A 21,484-nucleotide genomic window follows, 5' to 3' on the forward strand; every position below is an offset into this window, starting at 1 on the left:
CTGGCCAGTGCAAGTAGAACCATCTCTGCCTCTTGGTTTACAGACATGAGAAACCCACATAACTAGGAGAATCTATATTCTCTGACTCAATAATTCTTTAAGCACTAAGACTTCAAACTCACCAAACTCACTAAGACTGTGTGTGACAGGAATCTCAAATTTCTGGTCCAAACCTTGTATTTCTGGTCTGAGCTATCCTAATATCTGTAAAGCGCCAGCTAGTAAATATTTTAAGCTTTTCTGGCCTACATTCTGTATTGCAACTGTCCAACTGTGCCATTAGAAAACACCAATTGACAATGCACAGATGAATGGGAACAGCTGTGTTACAATAAAACAAAACTTTTTCTTTTAAAGATGGTAGTGGGCCAGGTTTGGACAATAGTTTGCCTACTTCTGCTTCAGTGTAACATATGTGTCAGGCTTAGCACATAATTGTTACTGAATCTAAAAACTCATATTCAGGCCTTGAGATTGATTTTCAGCCATATCTACTATTGGAGATAAGGCATTTTTGAAGATTGCTTTAGAGGCCTTCCAATTTTCCACTTATGCATTTATCTGAGCATTCAAAGCTTTTTTCTTTGTTCTTTTCTTTGTGTACACACTCTAGTTTGGTTAGGAACTGCAGCACATAATTTAACTGTTTTTAATCATTATTATTAACAATAGTAACTACATGTGTTCTAGAAACTTTGTTTCTAAAACCTTGCTCTCCACTTAAAGCATGTTTGTGGCTGGCTGGCTATATAATTGGTGGGGTTCAGGGCAAAAAAAAATGCAGGCTTTTGTAGAAACTTGAAAAGAAGTTTTTCTTTATTTTGTGGATAGAGAAACTATCATGGATGCTTTGATTTGTTACTACGTGTCACATTTACTCAGACATGGTGGAAGTTGTGGCCAAGTCCGGACCTGCCCTTTGACAGTGATGCAGAATGTGCACACCTGACCTCTACTCTCCTGTGCCAGCACCTAGGTTCCCACCTGGGGTAGGGCAGGGTAGCAGTCACTCTGCAGTGGCAGGGGAACAGGTGGCCAAGAACCAGTCAGGGAGGTAGAGAGGCAGGGAAGGCAGAACTGCATGTGAACTGAAGCTCTAAGGCCCTGGCACATGCTCCATCATCATGGGACTTCACTCACATAACACAAATTCCAAGATAAAATTATTAGGAATTTCAAGAGGTTGAGTACAGAGTATTAAATTCCAAGCAAAGGGCCTTTGTAACTGTAGTGTTTATACGTCCAGAGTTGGTACTGACCACATTCTATCTTTCCACATCACAAACAGTGAGAATTTGAGTAACTATGATGCCTCAATATATGTAACTGAAAGCCATGGATTAACATTTTTTCATGTTTTTCTCACAATACAGATACCTATGTGCTTATCAAACATATGTGCAACTTCATCCATGTATTCATTAAATATACGTGCAAGTGGGAGAGTAACTTATTATAAGATTTCCATTTTTAAAAGTCATTTTCTGTGCCCATTGCTGGTCTAATCATTTTATCAGTGAAGGTCCCAGCAGGAAAACAGTCCATCCACTCAAAGGTGGTGATTATATAATTCAGGGAAAACACTATTTATGGAGTTGTTGGGCAAGGTTAATAAAAAATAACAAGGGAGGTTTCCACACACTGGAGCTAGCTGGACGGAAAACAGTACCACTTTAATGTCTGCATGGATAAAGGCAGGGAGCTGTTTTCAGAAAGAAAACTCTGGTTGCAGAACAAGCAACAGCAGAGGAACTCATCCACAAGGAACCATACCAACCACATAAAGGAGCAGGAGTTGTTGGAAGAACTGTTTCTCTCTCTTCCTCTACCCTCTGACGCGGCTCTGGTGCTTCCCATTCGACAACAAAAGTGTTCCAAATGCTAGATTTCATGAGACTCACACTTCTGAGGCATAGAACAATACAGAGGGAGTTATAAAATGAAATAATAAAGCAAATGGAAGATCCAAGTCATTTTTCACTTGTGTGACTACTACTGTACACCTAACAGTGCCCTACTAAACCACCACCAAAACATTTTTTTAATTAAAAAACAAAAAAATTGCAATTCTGTGGAGTAAATGTGCTGAAGTTTCATATTTCTAGAACAAGCCAAGTAGGCCTCAATAATTGTCACATTCTGAAAATTAAAGTTAAGAATTCTCTTAACTGGAAACTAACTGTGCAGCTGACCCATACATAGCTTCACATGTATAATTGTGGAGTTGAACTGAAGGGCAAACAAGCTTGGAGTCATTTGTCAGGGATAGTTTTTTTGTTGTTGTTCTTTCTTCCTAATAGTAATAGTAATGATAATACACAAACAGTAATAGAAAAATTAGGTGCTAAAGTGGACTAATTCACATAAATTTTCACGGTGGCAATTTGAAATGCATTGTCAGAGACAATACTTCACATACTCTCATATTATGCCAGACTCTTTTCATAACTATTTGGTATACTTAGAATAAAGATACAATATAAGAGGTTTGGAGGCTAAAACACATCAGCAAACAAAATTTATGTTATACAGATTGTGATTACTTAATAGAACAAATTTTCATACTCAAAGTCAATCTTATGAATGACTGTATATTCTAATAACATATGTGTATCAATTCATTAGTATTTTCTCAGTACTCTTCAAGTGCAAACACTGTTCTGGTCTGTCTTGAAACACAGAGAAACTATTATTTATTTCTGCTTAAAAGCCAATTAACTGACTTTCAAATTATTTAGAAAACACAATCACCCCTTAACCAGAGGTTTCTATTTGAAAATAACAGAAGCCACCCTAGTTAGTTCAGGTAGAAAAGCAATTAAAAGGCTGGGAACACAGTTTCCCCCCAGAATTAGAGTATCTAAGAAAATCTCTGGGATCAAATATTAGGTTTAAAGGCTATCCGACTAAAGAAAACAATAAAACTACATTGCTGAAACTGGGAAATGGGTATCAAAACCTCAGCCACTCAACCCCCAAAATTGTATGTTTTTGTAACCAACATCACTAGAAAAAATAGATTTTTTAATGTATCCACATCACATTGCTTACCTCTGAATCAAGGTCACACACTGGTGACTCTGTTTGTTGGGTCTAGATTTTTTGTCTTTGTTTTGTTTTTTTCTAACTGCAAGAAAACCTAAGAAATTGATGTTCTGGTTTCTTACTTAAAGTAAATAAATAAAATTATGGAAAATTCTCCCAACATTAAAAAGTCACAAAAAGGACTTTTCCATGGGGAAATAACAATCATGGGTTAGATTTAGTTTCCACTATAGAAAAACCAGAAAAGAGGACATTGTCCAACATATAATTACTTTAAAGATTAACTAAATCCATTTTTAAATAACCCATAGGTCAGAGAGAATACCACAAAGAAACTGAAACATTATGATCTAAACAACAATGAATCAAAATTTACGTTTACATATTACACAGTACTTAAATACAGGGAAATTTATAGACTTAAGTGTCTATATTAATTAAGAAGAAACGTCCAAAATCAACAATCTAGGCTTCTACTTCTTAAGAAAGCTACGAAACAAAAGCAAAGTAAGTTCAGAGTACATAGAAAAAAAGAAAAAAAGAGAGAAAATTAAACCAAATAGGAAAAAGACAAAAAAAAAGGGAAAATATTAAAACCCAAAGCAGTTATTCTGAAAAGATCAACAAACCTAAAAGCCTTTAGTTGGACGAGTCAAAAATAGAGAGACTATGGAGTTATTATAATGGGAATAAAAGAAGAGCCATTACTACAAATAGGACATACATTTAAATCATTAAGTAAAAAATATGTTATCAGAATTTCATGCAAATTTCACAAATTACATGAGTTGGAAAAATTTCTTGAAAGATACAAATTAAAAGGTTGATGCAAGAAGAAACAGCAAATTCTAGTAGTGCTACATTTTTTAAGAAACTTAAATTTTTAACTTAAAAGTTTTCCATGAAGAACACTTCAGGCCTAGATGGCATCTTTGGTCCGACCAATCAGACATTTAGAGAAGAGTTATCACTCTTTCACTAAATCTTTTGGAAAAAAATAAGAAAGAAGGTACATAACCAAACTCATTTTATGTGGCTAGCAACTGATACCAAAACCAGACCAAGATATGTCAAAAGAGAAAATTAAAGACTGATATCCATCACTGATAAAGAGAAAAACAGGCTTAACAGAAAATTAGTAAATAGAAAAAGAAAATACTTTGGGAACAAGTGTATTTCACCAGAACCAATTAGAAATGAATCAGTGTAACTTGCCACAAAATAAGGGAGAAAAACTATATGATTTCAATAAATCACATGATCATTTTAATACATGCTGAAAACATTAAAAAAATCAATAACCACTCATAATAAAATTTCTCAAAAAATTAGAATTAGTGGGACATTCTTCAACTTGTTACAGGGTATTTATCAAAATCACATATAACTTCATACATAATGGTGAACGATTCTCCCTTATCATCAGAAACAAAATAAGATGTCCACTCACCAGTTCTATGAAACATTGTATGGTAAGTGATAGTCAAAGGAAATATAAATACTGCAGGGGTTTGGAGGGATGGAGGGATGATTAGGTGGAACACAGGGAATTTTTAGGGCAGTAGAATAGTTCTGTATAATCCTGTAATGTTGGATACATACAATTACATACTTGTCAGAATAGCAGAAGTTATGATGCACATCGGTGGCAACAAATGTACCACACTGACGTAAAATGTTACTAATAGGGGAAAGTGTGTGTGATGGAGAGTGAGGGGCTGCATGGGAACTTTCTGCACAATTTTTCAGTATACCCCCAACTACTCTAAAAAATAGTTTATTCATGTATATAAATATAAATAAATATGCATATATAAATTGTATAAGTATATATGTTTATAATAAATACATATAAATGTAAAAAGAGGTGAATCCAGCAGTACAAGGTGTGTTGCTTTGTAGTGTTAAACTTTCCAAATTATAAGCTGGGTGAAATACTTAGAAGAGTATATAAAGCAATCTATAAAATTATATTTAAAGATATAAAATATAATCTCTAAAAATTTAAAAGTTGTGTATATCGTCTTGGGGAAATGTAATCCTGTCACATCCCGACTTAAAATCACTAGTTTCCCACTGTTCCTAGAATTCAAACAAAACCACTGAAGGCAGATGAGGCCTTGCCTGGCCATGGCCCTTCACGTCTTCCCTTCTGTCTGCCCACTGGCGTCCCTGGACATCGATGCTGCTCTCCGAGCTCCAGTTACACTTAACTTCACCCTAACATGGAGGGAATGACTCCCCTAAAGTTCTCTTTCCTCCTAGCCTTCGCTAGTGCTGCTGTCTCAGGGAGGCTAAGAGGGGATACAAAGTAATTTTCATGCTGTCTCTTCCAAACCCTCCATCTCCTCTTTTCAATTTTCTCCTCCCTCAAGTACGGTGAGATGTTTCCTTAGCATCCTGTGCTTACTCCCACCATATGTAGCACATGCTTACTTACCTGGAATCCTGAGGACAGGGCTTGTCTTTATTTCTCAGGCTCTAGCACTGGGTCTGCTGCACAATATATTTTTTTCAACAAATGTACTAAACTACCAATTTCTTTTATGTCAAATAGAGGAGTCGGACTAGGCTATATCTAGGACTGTTGACAGTAACATCCACTGGATAACCAAACCCCAAGAACTACCTTAGTCTTTACTTCCCTCTGGCTCTGAGCGTCTGACCCTCGCACCTCCGGAGAAACCGTGACTACAGTTCCCTCGAACCGTTGGGACACCATGTGGCCTGCTCTGGCCATCTCCAATCCATGAACTCCATTTCCCAGCATGCCTCAGTACGTGAGGACCGTGCTTCCCCACCCGAGAGCAGCTCCAAGCCCGGTCTGAGGTAGGGGCCAAGGCTGAGTGGCCGCTGCAGCTGTGAGGACCATGGGGCATTTGCGCTGTCTCCAGTGCCGGCTGCATCTGTGGTCTGTCCCTGCGCAGTGCAGACTCATGGATCCCTGATCTGTTGAGGCTGTGGTTGGTGGGAAGTTGGAAAAAGGACATGAGCCCTGAGGAGGTGGAGCCATTCAGGCCTTTCAGTGAAAGGAGAACCCATCAAGGAACGAGATGCGTCTCTTCATGGCCCAGGTAAGTTCTAGATGAGAGGCTGATTTGGCCCTCGCCGCACTGCCAGACAGCTGGCCAAGCTTGTCTGCATGATGACCTTCCTGGTTCGGACCCCCACCTGCCTAGAGGATGGAGTAGGCTTGTCTGGTCACAAGCCACCTCTGCCTGGGTGGGAGCAGAAAACTGGAGGAACTCCCTGAACCCCGGGAGAGGCGGAGGAGCAGGCTCTTGAATGGGCCGGGTGAGAATTAATCACCGGGGCATTCTTCCTCTCCAAACTCTCTGGGGTCTGTTAAGGCTAAGGATCCCATACAGCCCCATTCTACTGGTGCATATTAATCAGAAACACCAATTTATTCAGGCCAAAGCTAACCCAAGGAAAGGGCAGAATCATTAACTAGTGCTCTTGTCCAGAACTACTCACACCAGACTTACCCAGTTATTCCATGTTTGATGGTGAATAAGAAACCATACCTAGCCTGATGAGTTGGACACAGTCTTGTGTGTTAGAAAAGAAAAAGTATTAGAAATAAGATAACATTCCAGATGACAGTATTCTGTATAGAAAATCTGTAAGTACATATAGAAACAACTAAATGCAATAAGATAATTTATCAATCCCAAAAGGTTCAAATCAATATGCATAACTATTGTATCCCTATATTTAAAAAATGAATGGTTGTTAATAGAAACTAAATACCATCTAAGTATATTAAACAGTTTTGGAAAAAATAACCTAGAAGAAATGTGCAACATATGTACCCTGAAACATACAAACCACTGCCAAAAGATTTTAAATTTTCATTCTAAATTGCTCTGTATATTAAACTTAAGCTCAAAATCTCAGAAGTCTGTATTTCCTGCGATTTAAGATGCTGCAATTTTAATAGATGTGGAAATTCAAAATATTTTTGAAAAGGAAAAAGACTTACACTATCTGATTTCAACATTTACTCTAAAGATAGAGCAAAAAAAATATGTGGCATTTGTGTAAGACTATGCAAATATATAACTTGAACAGAAGAGAGTCCAAAAATAAACCCACAGGTATGTGGCCAGTTGTCCTCCAAAAGAGGTGCAGAGTCATTCATGGGGAAAGGGTAATGCTTGCAACAAATGGAACAATTAATTATCTCTTATAAAAACATACTGTATACCACACTATCTAAAATTGAATTTGAAATGTATCATAGATCTAAAATTGCATTTTTTTAGGTGAAAACCTAGGAATGACTATTTATAAACTTGGGCTACCCAAAGATTTCATAGGAAACAAAACATATGAATGATAAAAATATTAAAATTAAATTTAACCAAAATTTAAAAATTCAGTTTTCTGAAGACACTTAAGAAAATGAGAAGCCTACTCACAGTCTTGAAAAAACCAAAACTAAATACTCATGAAAGATTAATATCCAGCATATTATACACATATACATGCATGCATATATACATAAACATATATGTAAATATATATACATGTGTATGTGAGTACTGAGTTGTAAGATTGTATATATGTATACAATTCAATAATATAAAATGAACCAGTACAATTTAATAAAATGGCAAACATTTTAAGCAGACACTTCAGCAACGAAGGTCTACTTTTGGAAAATAACTAAGTGAATGATCATAAACATCACGGTTCCTTAGGGAAATGAAACTAAAACCATAGTGATGTATAAACACATCCACTAGAATGGCTGAATCTAGACATGCTAGCCAAGATGCAGTATAACTCAAATTAGTATACAGTCTTGGAGGGAATGAAAAATGCTATAGCTACTTTGGAAAACACTATGCTAGATTATAATGAACATAAACGATAGTGTATAAAAATGATAGCTACTATATAGTAAGTTAAACATTCAATCAAACTAAATCCCACTCCTACGTATTTACCCAGAGAAATGAAATTTGTCGCCCTAAAGACTTGTACCTGAATATTCATGACAATTTTATTCAAAATACCTCAAAATTGCAAATGACCGAAATGTCTGATTAATGAATTGAAAAACAAACTGTAAGGGTTCATACAATGGAATTCTACATAGTGATAAGAAGGAACAGGAGGGAGCCAAGATGGCGGCGTGAGTAGAGCAGTGGAAATCTCCTCCCAAAACCACATATATCTATGATAATATAACAAAGACAACCCTTCCTAGAATAAAGACCAGCGGACACAGGACAACATCCAGACCACATCCACACCTGCCAGAAACCAGTGCCTCGTAAAGGGGTAAAAGGGGGTAAGATACAAGCCCCAGCCCCCTGGGTCCCGAGCGCCCCTTCCCCCAGCTCCCAGCGGGAGAAGAGTAGGCAGAGCGGGAGGGAGAAGGAGCCCAGGACTGCTGAACACCCAGCTCCAGCCATCCGGGCCAGAGCGCAGACACAGTGTGTATGTGGGGGGCCATGGATACTAGGGAAACAGGGCAGCATGAACAGTGAGCGGGTACCGGAGGCCTGGCACCGGAGGACATAAGAAAAGCAAGCGGCCATTTTTTTTTTTTTGCTGTTTTGCTTTGGTGAGCACTTTTTGGAAGTCTTAAAGGGCTAGGGACCCCAATACTAGGGAAACAGGGCAGCAGATGCCTGAGGCTGGCGCCGGAGAATAAAGAAAAATGAGCGGCCATTTTTTATTTTATTAATGTAAAAATTTTTTTTTTTTTGTGGTTTTTTTTTGTTTTGGCAGGAGCTTTTTGGATGTCTTAAAGGGGCAGGGCGGGACACTTAATACAGAGGTAGAGAATCCGGGTATCTCTGGGCACCGTAATCCCCTAGGCTGCAGGGAGCTCAGAGGTCCCTTACGGAGATAAATAGTCTCCAGGCCGCTCCCCCTCCAATGTGAGTCCACCATTCTGGAGGAGCAGCCCGAGCCAGGCCACGCCCATAGCAACAGTGGAGATAAACTTCCAGCCGGGCAGGAAGCAGAAGTCCTGTCTGCGCGCAGCTAACCAGCACAAGCCACTAGTGGTTGCTGTTCTCCCAGGAGAAGAGGGCCACAAACCAACAAGAAAGGAAGTTCTTCCAGCCGTCACTCGTCCCAGCTCTGCAAACTATTCCTATCACCATGAAAAGGCAAAACTACAGGCAGACAAAGAGCACAGAGACAACAGCAGAGAAGGAGACAGACCTAACCAGTTTTCCTGACAAAGAATTCAAAATAAAAATCATAAACATGCTGACAGAGATGCAGAGAAATACGCAAGAGAAATGGGATGAAGTCCGGAGGGAGATCACAGATGCCAGAAAGGAGATCGCAGAAATGAATGCCAAACAGAAAGGATTAAGGAGGAAAACACCAAGACACATAATAATTAAAATGGCAAAGATCAAGGACAAGGAAAGAGTTTTTAAAAAGCCCCAAATTTTGTGGGACACAGCAAAAGCAGTCTTAAGAGGAAAGTATATAGCAATCCAAGAATATTTAAAAAAAGAAAGAAGAATCCCAAATGAATGGTCTAATGGCACAATTATCAAAATTGGAAAAAGAAGAACAAATGAAGCCTAAGGTCAGCAGAAGGAGGGCCATAATAAAGATCAGAGAAGAAATAAATAAAATTGAGAAGAATAAAACAATAGTAAAAATCAATGAAAACTGGTTCTTCGAGAAAATAAACAAAAGAGATAAGCCTCTAGCCAAAATTATTAAGAGGAAAAGAGAGTCAACACAAATCAACAGTATCAGAATCGAGAAAGGAAAAATCATGACGGACCCCACAGAAATACAAAGAAAAATTAGAGAATACTATGAAAACCTATATGCTAACAAGCTGGGAAACCTAGGAGAAATGGACAACTTCCTAGAAAAATACAACCTTCCAAGACTGACCCTGAAAGAAACATAAAATCTAAACAGACCAATTACCAGCAATGAAATTGTAGTGGAAATTAAAAAACTACCAAAGAACAAAACCCCCGGGCCAGATGGATTTACCTCTGACTTTTATCAGACATACAGGGAAGACATAATACCCATTCTCCTTAAAGTTTTCCAAAAAATAGAAGAGGAGGGGATACTCCCAAACTCATTCTATGAAGCTAACATCACCCTAATACCAAAACCAGGCAAAGACCCCACAAAAAAGAAAACTACAGACCAATATCCCTGATGAACGTAGATGCAAAAATACTCAACAAAATATTAGCAAATCGAATTGAAAAATACATCAAAAGGATCATACACCATGACCAAGTGGGAATCATCAAAGGGATGAAAGGATGGTACAACATTCGAAAGTCCATCAACATCATCCACCACATCAACAAAAAGAAAGACAAAAACCAAATGATCATCTCCATAGATGCTGAAAAAGCATTTGACAAAGTTCAACATCCATTCATGATAAAAACTCTCAGCAAAATGGGTATAGAGGGCAAGTACCTCAACATAATAAAGGCCATCTATGATAAACCCACAGCCAACATTATATTGAACAGCGAGAAGCGGAAAGCATTTTCTCTGAGATCGGAAACCAGACAGGGATGACCACTCTCCCCACTGTTATTTAACATATTGCTGGAGGTCCTAGCCACGGCAATCAGACAAAACAAAGAAATACAAGGAATCCAGATTGGTAAAGAAGAAGTTAAACTGTCACTATTTGCAGATGACATGACACTGTACATAAAAAAACCTAAAGACTCCACCCCAAAACTACTAGAACTGATATCGGAATACAGCAAAGTTGCAGGATACAAAATCAACACACAGAAATCTGTGGCTTTCCTATACACTAACAATGAACCAACAGAAAGAGAAATCAGGAAAACAACTCCATTCACAACTGCATCAAAAAAAATAAAATACCTAGGAATAAACCTAACCAAAGAAGTGAAAGACTTATACTCTGAAAACTACAAGTCACTCTTAAGAGAAATTAAAGGGGACACTAACAGATGGAAATGCATCCCATGCTCGTGGCTAGTAAGAATTAATATTGTCAAAATGGCCATCTGCATAAAGCAATATACAGATTTGATGCAATCCCTATGAAACTACCAGCAACATTCTTCAATGAACTGGAACAAATGATTCAAAAATTCATATTGAATCACCAAAGACCCCGAATAGCCAAAGCAATCCTGAGAAAGAAGAGTAATGTAGGGGGGATCTCACACCCCAACTTCAAGCTCTACTATAAAGCCATAGTAATCAAGACAATTTGGTACTGGCACAAGAACAGAGCCACACACCAATGGAACAGACTAGAGATTCCAGACATTAACCCAGACATATATGGTCAATTAATATTTGATAAAGTTTCCATGGGCATACAATGGTGAAATGACAGTCTCTTCAACAGATGGTGCTGGCAAAACTGGACAGCTACATGTAGGAGAATGAAACTGGACCATTGTCTAACCCCATATACAAAAGTAAACTCAAACTGGATCAAAGACCTGAATGTAAGTCATGAAAACATTAAACTCTTGGAAGAAAACATAAGCAAAAAAATCTTAGACATAAACATGTGTGGCGTCTTCTTGAACATATCTCCCTGGGCAAGGAAAACAACAGCATATATGAACAAGTGGGACTATATTAAGCTGAAAAGCTTCTGTACAGGAAAAGACACCATCAATAGAACAAAAAGGAGCCCTACAGTATGGGAGAATATCTTTGAAAATGACACATCCGATAAATTCTTGACATCCTGAATATATAAAGAGCTCACACGCCTCAAGAAACAAAAACAAATAACCCAATTAAAAAATGGACAGAGGAACTGAACGGACAGTTCTCCAAAACAGAAATACAGATGGCCAACAGAAACATGAAAAGCTGCTCCACATCGCTAATTATCAGAGAAACGCAAATTAAAACTAGAATGAGGTATCACCTCACACCAGTAAGGATGGCTCCCATCCAAAAGACAAGCAACAACAAATGTTGGCGAGGTTGTGGAGAAAGGGGAACCCTCCTACACTGCTGATGGGAATGTAAGTTAGTTCAACCATTGTGGAAAGCAGTATGGAGGTACATCAAAATGCTCAAAACAGACTTACCATTTGACCCAGGAATTGCACTCCTAGGAATTTACCCTAAGAACGCAGCAATCAAGTTTGAGAAAGACAGATGCACCCCTATGTTTATCGCAGCACTATTTACAATAGCCAAGAATTGGAAGCAACCTAAATGTCCATCGATAGATGAATGGATAAAGAAGAGGTGGTACATATACACAATGGAATACTACTCAGCCATAAGAAAAGGGCAAATCCAATCATTTGCAGCAACATGGATGGAGCTGGAGGGTATTATGCTCAGTGAAACAAGCCAAGCGGAGAAAGAGAAATACCAAATGTTTTCACTTATCTGTGGAATATAAGAGCAAAGGAAAAACTGAAGGAACAAAACAGCAGCAGAATCACAGAACTCAAGAATGGACTAACAGGTACCAAAGGGAAAGGGACTGGTGAGGATGGGTGGGTAGGGAGGGATAAGGTGGGGGAGAAGAAGGGGGCTATTAATTTTAGCATGCATGGGGGAGAGAAGGGGAGGGTTGTACAACACAGAGAAGGCAAGTAGTGTTTCTACAACATTTGCTCTGCTGATTGACTGTGACTGTAAAGGGGTTTATAGAGGGGACCTCGTATAGGTGAGAGCCTAGTAAACATAATATTTGTCATGTAATTTTAGATTAATAATAAAAAAAAATAAAAATAAAAAAGGCAGTTCCAGTGTGGAGACCTCCAATGAGTTCTACAAAAGGGTATAAAGGGCATATAGAAGTGTAGGCAAGCGGTCTGTTTGTGTTTATACAGAGTATCAAAGCCTAATTTGGCTACCAAGAAAATGAACTAAGATACGATATGAAAAAGAACTTCCAACATCAACACTCTCTGGAAGACTCATGCCAGAAGATGATCATCAAAAAACCCCAACAAAGATCCACGCACTGCTTCAGGTGTAGATGCACTCATCCCACCAGTTCCTGGACTTGCCATGGGAATGAGGGAGGAGATATCTAAGCTGGCCTGTGCATACAGTAAAACAACAAATTTGACTGGATCTATACTGTTGGAACATAACCAAGAATTAGGGGAAGTGCAAATTATCGCACTCCAGAATCTTACAACTACAGACTATTTACTGTTAAAAGAACATAAGGGATGTGAACATTCCCCAGGAATGGGTTGTTTTAATTTGTCTGATTTCTCTCAGACTGTTCAAGTTCAGTTGGACAATATCCACCATCCCATAGATAAGTTTTCACAAATGCCTAAGGTGCCTAACTGGTTTTCTTGGTTTCACTGGAGATGGCTGGTAATTACAGGTATGCTTTGGTTATGTAACTATACTCCTATCATGTTACTGTGTGTGCGCAATTTAAGTAGTAGCTTAAAACCTATACATACTGAAGTCACTCTACAAGAAGATATGTCAAAGAAATAATCAATCTTCCCATGTTTTCTTCCGCCTGCTACTTCTATAGCTTTTCTTATTCCTTCCTAATTACAACCCTTAAATAGAATTCGTGCCTCATATCAAATTTACTGAGTATCATAATTCTTCCAAGTGGTAAAGATACCTCAAGACAAATGCTGGGCATATAAACTACAGAGCATAAATATGCAAAGAAATAAAAAGCTAACCAATTCAAATAATAAGGTTTCTCTCTCACTTACCAACTTTACATTTCCCTGTATGGCCCCGGAAGCTGACTGGTTAGCCAGCGACGGTTAAGATTCCTCAAGGGAGGAACAACCTAAGACAGGCACAGTTGCAGTGGGGCCATCAGTTGAGAAATTGGGGATCAACAGAGGTGAGGCTTAGAACCTCACCCCCCTGTTCTGAGAGAACTCTTCTGCATATGTGGATGTTTTATTTCCCTTGTCTAGCTTGGATTAACACATAGTCTACAGGCACACACCTGATCATCTACATTTGCTCTCTTACAACACTAAACTATGTTTTCTACCTTTATCTTGTATCTACCTACCACTTCAGCATTTTATTAAAAATAAAGTAATAAAGGGAGAAATGTGGTATCCACATATAAATCAAGTATAAAAATCAAATGAGTATTCATATTTGAACTGACTGTTTATAGTTCATAATGCATGAGCAAAACCAAAAGTTTCTGTGATGACTGCCCTTGTACTGTTCACCATGTAACTTATTCACTATGTAAGAATTTGTTCTCCATGTAAGAACTTGTTTGTTATGCTTCAGAAGATTCGAGACTGATGAAAATTAGGCTTGGGGTGGATTAATGATTGTGCATTGAGCATTGACTCCCCTATACAGAATTTTATTGTTGATAACAACCATTTGATCAATAAATATGTGCAATGCTCTCACAAAAAAGAAAAGTGCACACTTCCAAATGTAAAATAAATAAGTAACCTGTTGTAATGTATAGCATAAGGAATATAGTCAAAATATTGTAACAACTTGGTATGGTGATAGCTGGTATCTAGAATTATCATGTTAATAAATGTTGAATCACTGTGTTGTACACCTGAAACTAATATAATGTAATACTGTGTGTCAACTAACCTTCAATAAAAAATAGTTATCTAAAAAGAAAAAAAACTGTAAATCACCAAAAAAAAAAAAGAAGGAACAAACTACTAATGCATAAGAAAAGGTAAATAAATCTCAAAGGCATTATATTAAGCAAAAGAAACCAGCTAAAAATTGTCACATATCAAAGCCATTTAAATTACATTCTGAACAGGAAAAACTGTAGGGATAGAAATCAGATCAGAGTTGTGCCAGGGTCTAGATGCGGTAAGAGGTAATTGATATTAAAAGGACATAATGGGTGATGGAATTACCCTGTATCTTGTTTGTGGTGTATATTTTACACTTGTTAAAACTCATTAACCTGTATACTTAAAGGAGGATTATTTTGTGAATAAATCTGACTTAAACATTCAAATGAAAAAAAACGTGTGTGTTTGTTTGTGTGTGTGTGTGTGTGTGTGTGTGTGTGTGTGTGTCTTATTTATATACACACACATATTTTGACAGTAGTGTGGGAATACAGGAAAGCAGAAGAGGGAAGAGGCAGTTAGGAAAGACTTCCCAGAAATGATGCTCATGCTATATGTTAAAGAACAACTATGAGCTACCCAGACATGTGACGAAGCAGGTGGGGAGAAAGGAGGGTGCATATGAAATTTAAAGAGAGTTTCAGCAGCTTCAACAATGTATGAAAAGCCACTGAGATACAGATTAGAGTATTGAATGTTGGCTCAATATAATAGGAGTTTAGGGTGTGAATGAGGATTTAACAGGAATTCATGCTGGGTGTATAGGCAGAAACTAAAGTACAAGGACCCTGGAATCGAAAGCTGAGATTTTAAATTGTATCTTTTATGTGATGATATGTAACCAAGTGATTTTAAACAGGAGACTGACTTAATTAGATTTAATTTTTGTAAACTCTGGTTGCAGCACAGATGTCAAGCTGTTAGATGGAGAGACTAGGTGAGAAGGCTAGTCATAAAGGAAAGATGAGGGTCTTAAACATGACATGGGCAGTTAGAGTCAGCCAAGACAGTTAGAAGGTGATGTGATTCTGCATGGAGTAGAGAGGGAGGGTCAGAAGGTGAGTGTGATTTGTGGGTTGGACACGGCGGTGTTCCCTGGGTTGAGGACTATAGCACAATGGTCAGATTGGCATTAGGAGGACAAATTTAATGATCAAAGGTATAGTCTTAACTATGCTGAATCTGAGATTCCTGTGGAATAATTTAAGTATTGGCTGATACAGTTCCTTTATTCATTCCCCACAAAATTGCATTCATTTTATACTTTGTTTCTTTAAAACTATTTTGTCTTATAAGATTTCTAAAATTGACTTAAATTTATTTTTCCCTATCATCTCTCTTGATCCACTTTCCTACTTCTACTGTAAAATTGTTTATTGTAATGTATATAGTGACTGTGTATGTAAATATACATACACATCAAATGCTCTCTAACAAACAGGTGTAATTTTAAGTATCCTCTCTACTTTTGATTAAGGTCAGAGCTTTAACTTTCTCCTTAAAATGGTAACTCTTGAAAATCCCTCTTATAAAACAGTTCTAATTCTAGTGAATTAGGAGTAATACCAGTAAGTTTCTCAGTGTTTAGATTGGATAACCATGTTTTCTTGTGGCTGCTGCTGCTGTTTACCCAGAGGCAGGCTGCACTTATTCACTTACCAATTCATTTCAGAGCTAATTAAGCTTCTATCAGAAATCAGGCAAAGGAAGTGAGGAGAGATGCTACTTAACTACATCTATTTTGAAATTGATTTTGAGCTATGAAGTACACATTGGATAGTTAGAACTCTTCTCTTAGGCATCCTTGTACTCCGTATTTCTCTTGAACCCGAAGGTGCCTGTTTCTTTTCCCTTCCCACGCTGGGAGTCTCTGCTTCTACTGGAGCTCTCATCCCTCAGTGCTGCCTTCCACACTACATTGATTTTCTCTGTTCAACCATTCATGGTTTGAATTTTTCCTCGGTAGTTCTTTTTCAACTCCTATTTGAAAAAATATTTTAGTCCTTCTTTTATTTCTCCTTGTATCCTCTGATTTGTTTGTACTTTCATTGGAAATCTGTGATTTTTATTTTGTTTTAGTCCTTTTATTCCTTTTTCAGCTTATCCTATTCTGGACATGAGCATAAAAATACACAATAAAAACATTTCAAATAATAACTCACTTTAAATTTTGATGTCACTAATATCAATTTCCTCTCTTTCTCCCAAAGGCAGGTTGTCCATCTAGAATCAACAAATCTTTCAAGTTAGAGTAAATTTTTTCTCATGCTTTAGGTTTCACATATATGAGTAAATCTATAATTCTGAAAGACATTACTAATTAAGACAAGAGGAAAGAAGTAATCTCTTGCCAATCTCATTTTAACAGTATAACAATGGCAATTTAGGGAACATTTACTTCTTAGCCTATTGGTGAACCCTCCTAAACTCATGGCAATTTCTCCTCATATAGAGCCATCACTAAGTTAATCACAATAATTAGTGTATCTTGTCAACTACACAAAATTTCCAAATCATTGGAAAATTATGTACAGCAGTCTACAGGTTGAAACTGTCAGACCTGAAGCCGATAGGCATAGTAAAAACCCTACTAAATAAAATTGAAATGGAGAGATTGTGTTTCTGGAAAGAAAGCTTATATGAATATCTGTTTATTTCAGCATTGTCTGTTTAACAACTTTTTTAGGACTAAGATCACTGCTTCTGTTTTTTTGCTTATTTATGATATAGTTAAATTAAGCTTTGAGTACATAAATCAATACATTTCTCCTAAAATTCACACTTTTCTTTTTACCTTTCATTGATTTGTCAAGTTTAGAGGCTTCAATATGAAGTGATTTATTTCTGTTTTAATAATGTTTAAATATTTGGGTCTTATGGTCAAAGCATTTATATGTTCTGCAGTTTTAAATACTTCACAAGATAAAAAACAGAGGTGGCTATAAAAGGATATAATGCTGATTTGAAAGCTTGGAATGGGGTCTATGGAAAATTTTGCTTTTAATCTACAAATGACAAACCCACTTATTACCTGATAATATGTCCACATCAAAATCAATAGGATGTAAGATCTGATAATTCTCTTTTTATCCTACTCATCCAGTATCATCATTTGCTATTCTCATAATGCATTATCTCTACGGGTGGTGAATATCAGATTTGATTGTAAGAAGACATTGTTAAATGCAGGGTGATCAGATACTCATTTATTAACTTAACGAATATGTGTTGTATGCCTTCAATATGCCAGGCACATAAATTTTATAGTATAAACTGTCCAATTTAGTTCTTTTTCAAAATCATTTAAAAGAAACTATCAAGAGTTTGCTTAAGGTTTAGATAAATCTATAATTAATTTAGGGAAAGTTTATATCTTAACAATACTGAATCTTCAGATTATAGGCATGATATGTCCAATTATTATTATTTTTTTGCTATTATATAAATGGTTATATGAAACTTTTGGGAAACTCACATGTTAGTTCTAGAGGCTTTTTGAATTCATTTTTATTCCTCAAGTTTTTTTGTTTTTTGTTTTTTTTAAATAATTATTTTTTATGAAGGGTAGTTGACACACAGTATTACATTACATTAGTTTCAAGTGTACAACACAGTGGTAAAACATTTATATACATAATTCTAGGTTCCAGCTATCACCCTACCAAGCTGATACAATATCTTGACTATATTCCTTATGCTATACATTACATCCCGGTTACTTATTTATTTTACCATTGGAAGTCTGTCCTTTTTTTTTTTTTTTTTGTGAGGGCATCTCTCATATTTATTGATCAAATGGTTGTTAACAACAATAAAATTCTGTATAGGGGAGTCAATGCTCAATGCACAATCATTAATCCACCCCAAGCCTAATTTTCGTCAGTCTCCAATCTTCTGAGGCATAACAAACAAGTTCTTACATGTAGAACAAATTCTTACATAATGAATAAGTTACATAGTGAACAGTACAAGGGCAGTCATCACAGAAACTTTCGGTTTTGCTCATGCATTATGAACTATAAACAGTCATTTCAAATATGAATACTCATTTGGTTTTTATACTTGATTTATATGTGGATACCACATTTCTCTCTTTATTATTATTATTTTTAATAAAATGCTGAAGTGGTAGGTAGATACAAGATAAAGGTAGAAAACATAGTTTAGTGTTGTAAGAGAGCAAATGTAGATGATCAGGTGTGTGCCTGTAGACTATGTGTTAATCCAAGCTAGACAAGGGCAATAAAACATCCACGTATGCAGAAGATTTCTCTCAGAACAGGGGGTGTGAGGATCTAATCCTCACCTCTGTTGATCCCCAATTTCTCACCTGATGGCCCCCCTGCGACTGTGCCTGTCTTAGGTTGATCCTCCCTTGAGGAAACTTACCCGTCTCTGGCTAACCAGTCATCTTCCGGGGCCATACAGGGAAATGTGAAGTTGGTAAGTGAGAGGGAATCCTTATTGTTTGAAAAGGTTAGCTTTTTACTTCTTTGCATATTTATGCCCTGTGGCTTCTATGCCCAGCATTTGTCTTGAGGTATCTTTACCACTTGGAAGAATTATGATACTAGGTAAATTTGATATGAGGCACGAATTCTATTTAAGGGTTGTAATTAGGAAGGAAGAAGAAAAACTATAGAAGTAGTAGGCGGAAGAAAACATGGGAAGATTGATTATTTCTTTGACATATCTTCTTGTAGAGTAACTTCAGCATGTATAGGTTTTAAGCTACTACTTAAATTGCGCACACACATTAACATAATAGGAGTATAGTTACATAACCAAAGCATATCTGTAATTACCAGCCATCTACAGTGAAATCAAGAAAACCAGTTAGGCACCTTAGGCATTTGTGAAAACTTATCTATGAGATGGTGGATATTGTCCAACTGAACTTGAACAGTCTGAGAGAAATCAGACAAATTAAAACAACCCATTCCTGGGGACTGTTCACATGCCATATGTTCTTTTATCAGTAAATAGTCTGTAGTTGTAAGACTTTGGAGCGCTACAATTTGCCCTTCTCCAAATTCTTGGTTGAGTTCCAACAGTATAAATCCAGTCAAATTTGTTGTTTTACTGTATGCACAGGTCAGCTTAGATATCTCCTCCCTCATTCCCATGGCAAGTCCAGGAACTGGTGGGATGAGTGCATCTACAGCTGTAGCAGTGCGTGGGTCTTTGTTGGGGTTTTTTGATGATCATCTTCTGGCATGAGTCTTCCAGAGAGTGCAGATGTTGGAAGTTCTTGTTCATATCGTATCTTAGTTCATTTTCGGGGTAGCCCAATTAGGCTTTGATCCTCTGTATAAACACAAACAGACCCTTTGCCTACACTTTTATATGCCCTTTATACCCTTGTGTAGAACTCGTTGGAGGTCACCACACAGGAACTGCCCTTTTTTTTTTTTTTTGCTTTGTTTTTGGTATCAGTAATCTACACTTACATGACGAATATTATGTTTACTAGGCTCTCCCCTATACCAGGTCTCCCCTATGAACCCCTTTACAGTCATTGTCCATCAGCATAGCAAAATGTTGTAGAATCACTACTTGCCTTCTCTATGTTGTACAGCCCTCCCTTTTCTCCCACCCCCCCATGCATGTTAATCTTAATACCCCCTACTTCTCCCCCCCTTATCCCTCCCTACCCACCCATCCTCCCCAGTCCCTTTCCCTTTGGTACCTGTTAGTCCATTCTTGAGTTCTGTGATTCTGCTGCTGTTTTGTTCCTTCAGTTTTACCTTTGTTCTTATATTCCACAGATAAGTGAAAACATTTGGTATTTCTCTTTCTCCGCTTGGCTTGTTTCACTGAGCATAATACCCTCCAGCTCCAACAATGTTGCTGCAAATGATTGGATTTGCCCTTTTCTTATGGCTGAGTAGTAGTCCATTGTGTATATGTACCATATCTTCTTTATCCATTCATCTATCGATGGACATTTAGGTTGCTTCCAATTCTTGGCTATTGTAAATAGTGCTGCGATAAACATAGGGGTGCATCTGTCTTTCTCAAACTTGATTGCTGCGTTCTTAGGGTAAATTCCTAGGAGTGCAATTCCTGGGTCAAATGGTAAGTCTGTTTTGAGCATTTGGATGTACCTCCATACTGCTTTCCAGAATGGTTGAACTAACTTACATTCCCACCAGCAGTGTAGGAGGGTTCCCCTTTCTCCACAGCCTCGCCAACATTTGTTGTTGTTTGTCTTTTGGATGGGAGCCATCCTTACTGGTGTGAGGTGATACCTCATTGCAGTTTTAATTTGCATTTCTCTGATAATTAGCGATGTGGAGCATCTTTTCATGTGTCTGTTGGCCATCTGTATTTCTTTTTTGGAGAACTGTCTGTTCAGTTCCTCTGCCCATTTTTTAATTGGGTTATTTGTTTTTTGTTTGTTGAGGCGTGTGAGCTCCTTATATATTCTGGACGTCAAGTCTTTATCGGATGTGTCATTTTCAAATATATTCTCCCATACTGTAGGGATCCTTCTTGTTCTATTGATGGTGTCTTTTGTTGTACAGAAGCTTTTCAGCTTAATATAGTCCCACTTACTCATTTTTGCTGTTGTTGTCCTTGCCCGGGGAGATATGTTCAAGAAGAGGTCACTCATGTTTATGTCTAAGAGGTTTTTGCCTATGTTTTCTTCCAAGAGTTTAATGGTTTCATGGCTTACATTCAGGTGTTTGATCCATTTTGAGTTTACTTTTGTATATGGGGTTAGACAATGGTCCAGTTTCATTCTCCTACATGTAGCTGTCCAGTTTTGCCAGCACCACCTGTTGAAGGGACTGTCATTTTGCCATTGTATGTCCATGGCTCCTTTATCGAATATTAATTGACCATATATGTCTGGGTTATTGTCTGGATTCTCCAGT

The sequence above is a fragment of the Manis pentadactyla genome, chromosome 9, assembly GCF_030020395.1.
Source record: "Manis pentadactyla isolate mManPen7 chromosome 9, mManPen7.hap1, whole genome shotgun sequence".
In the NCBI taxonomy this organism is placed as follows: Eukaryota; Metazoa; Chordata; class Mammalia; order Pholidota; family Manidae; genus Manis; species Manis pentadactyla.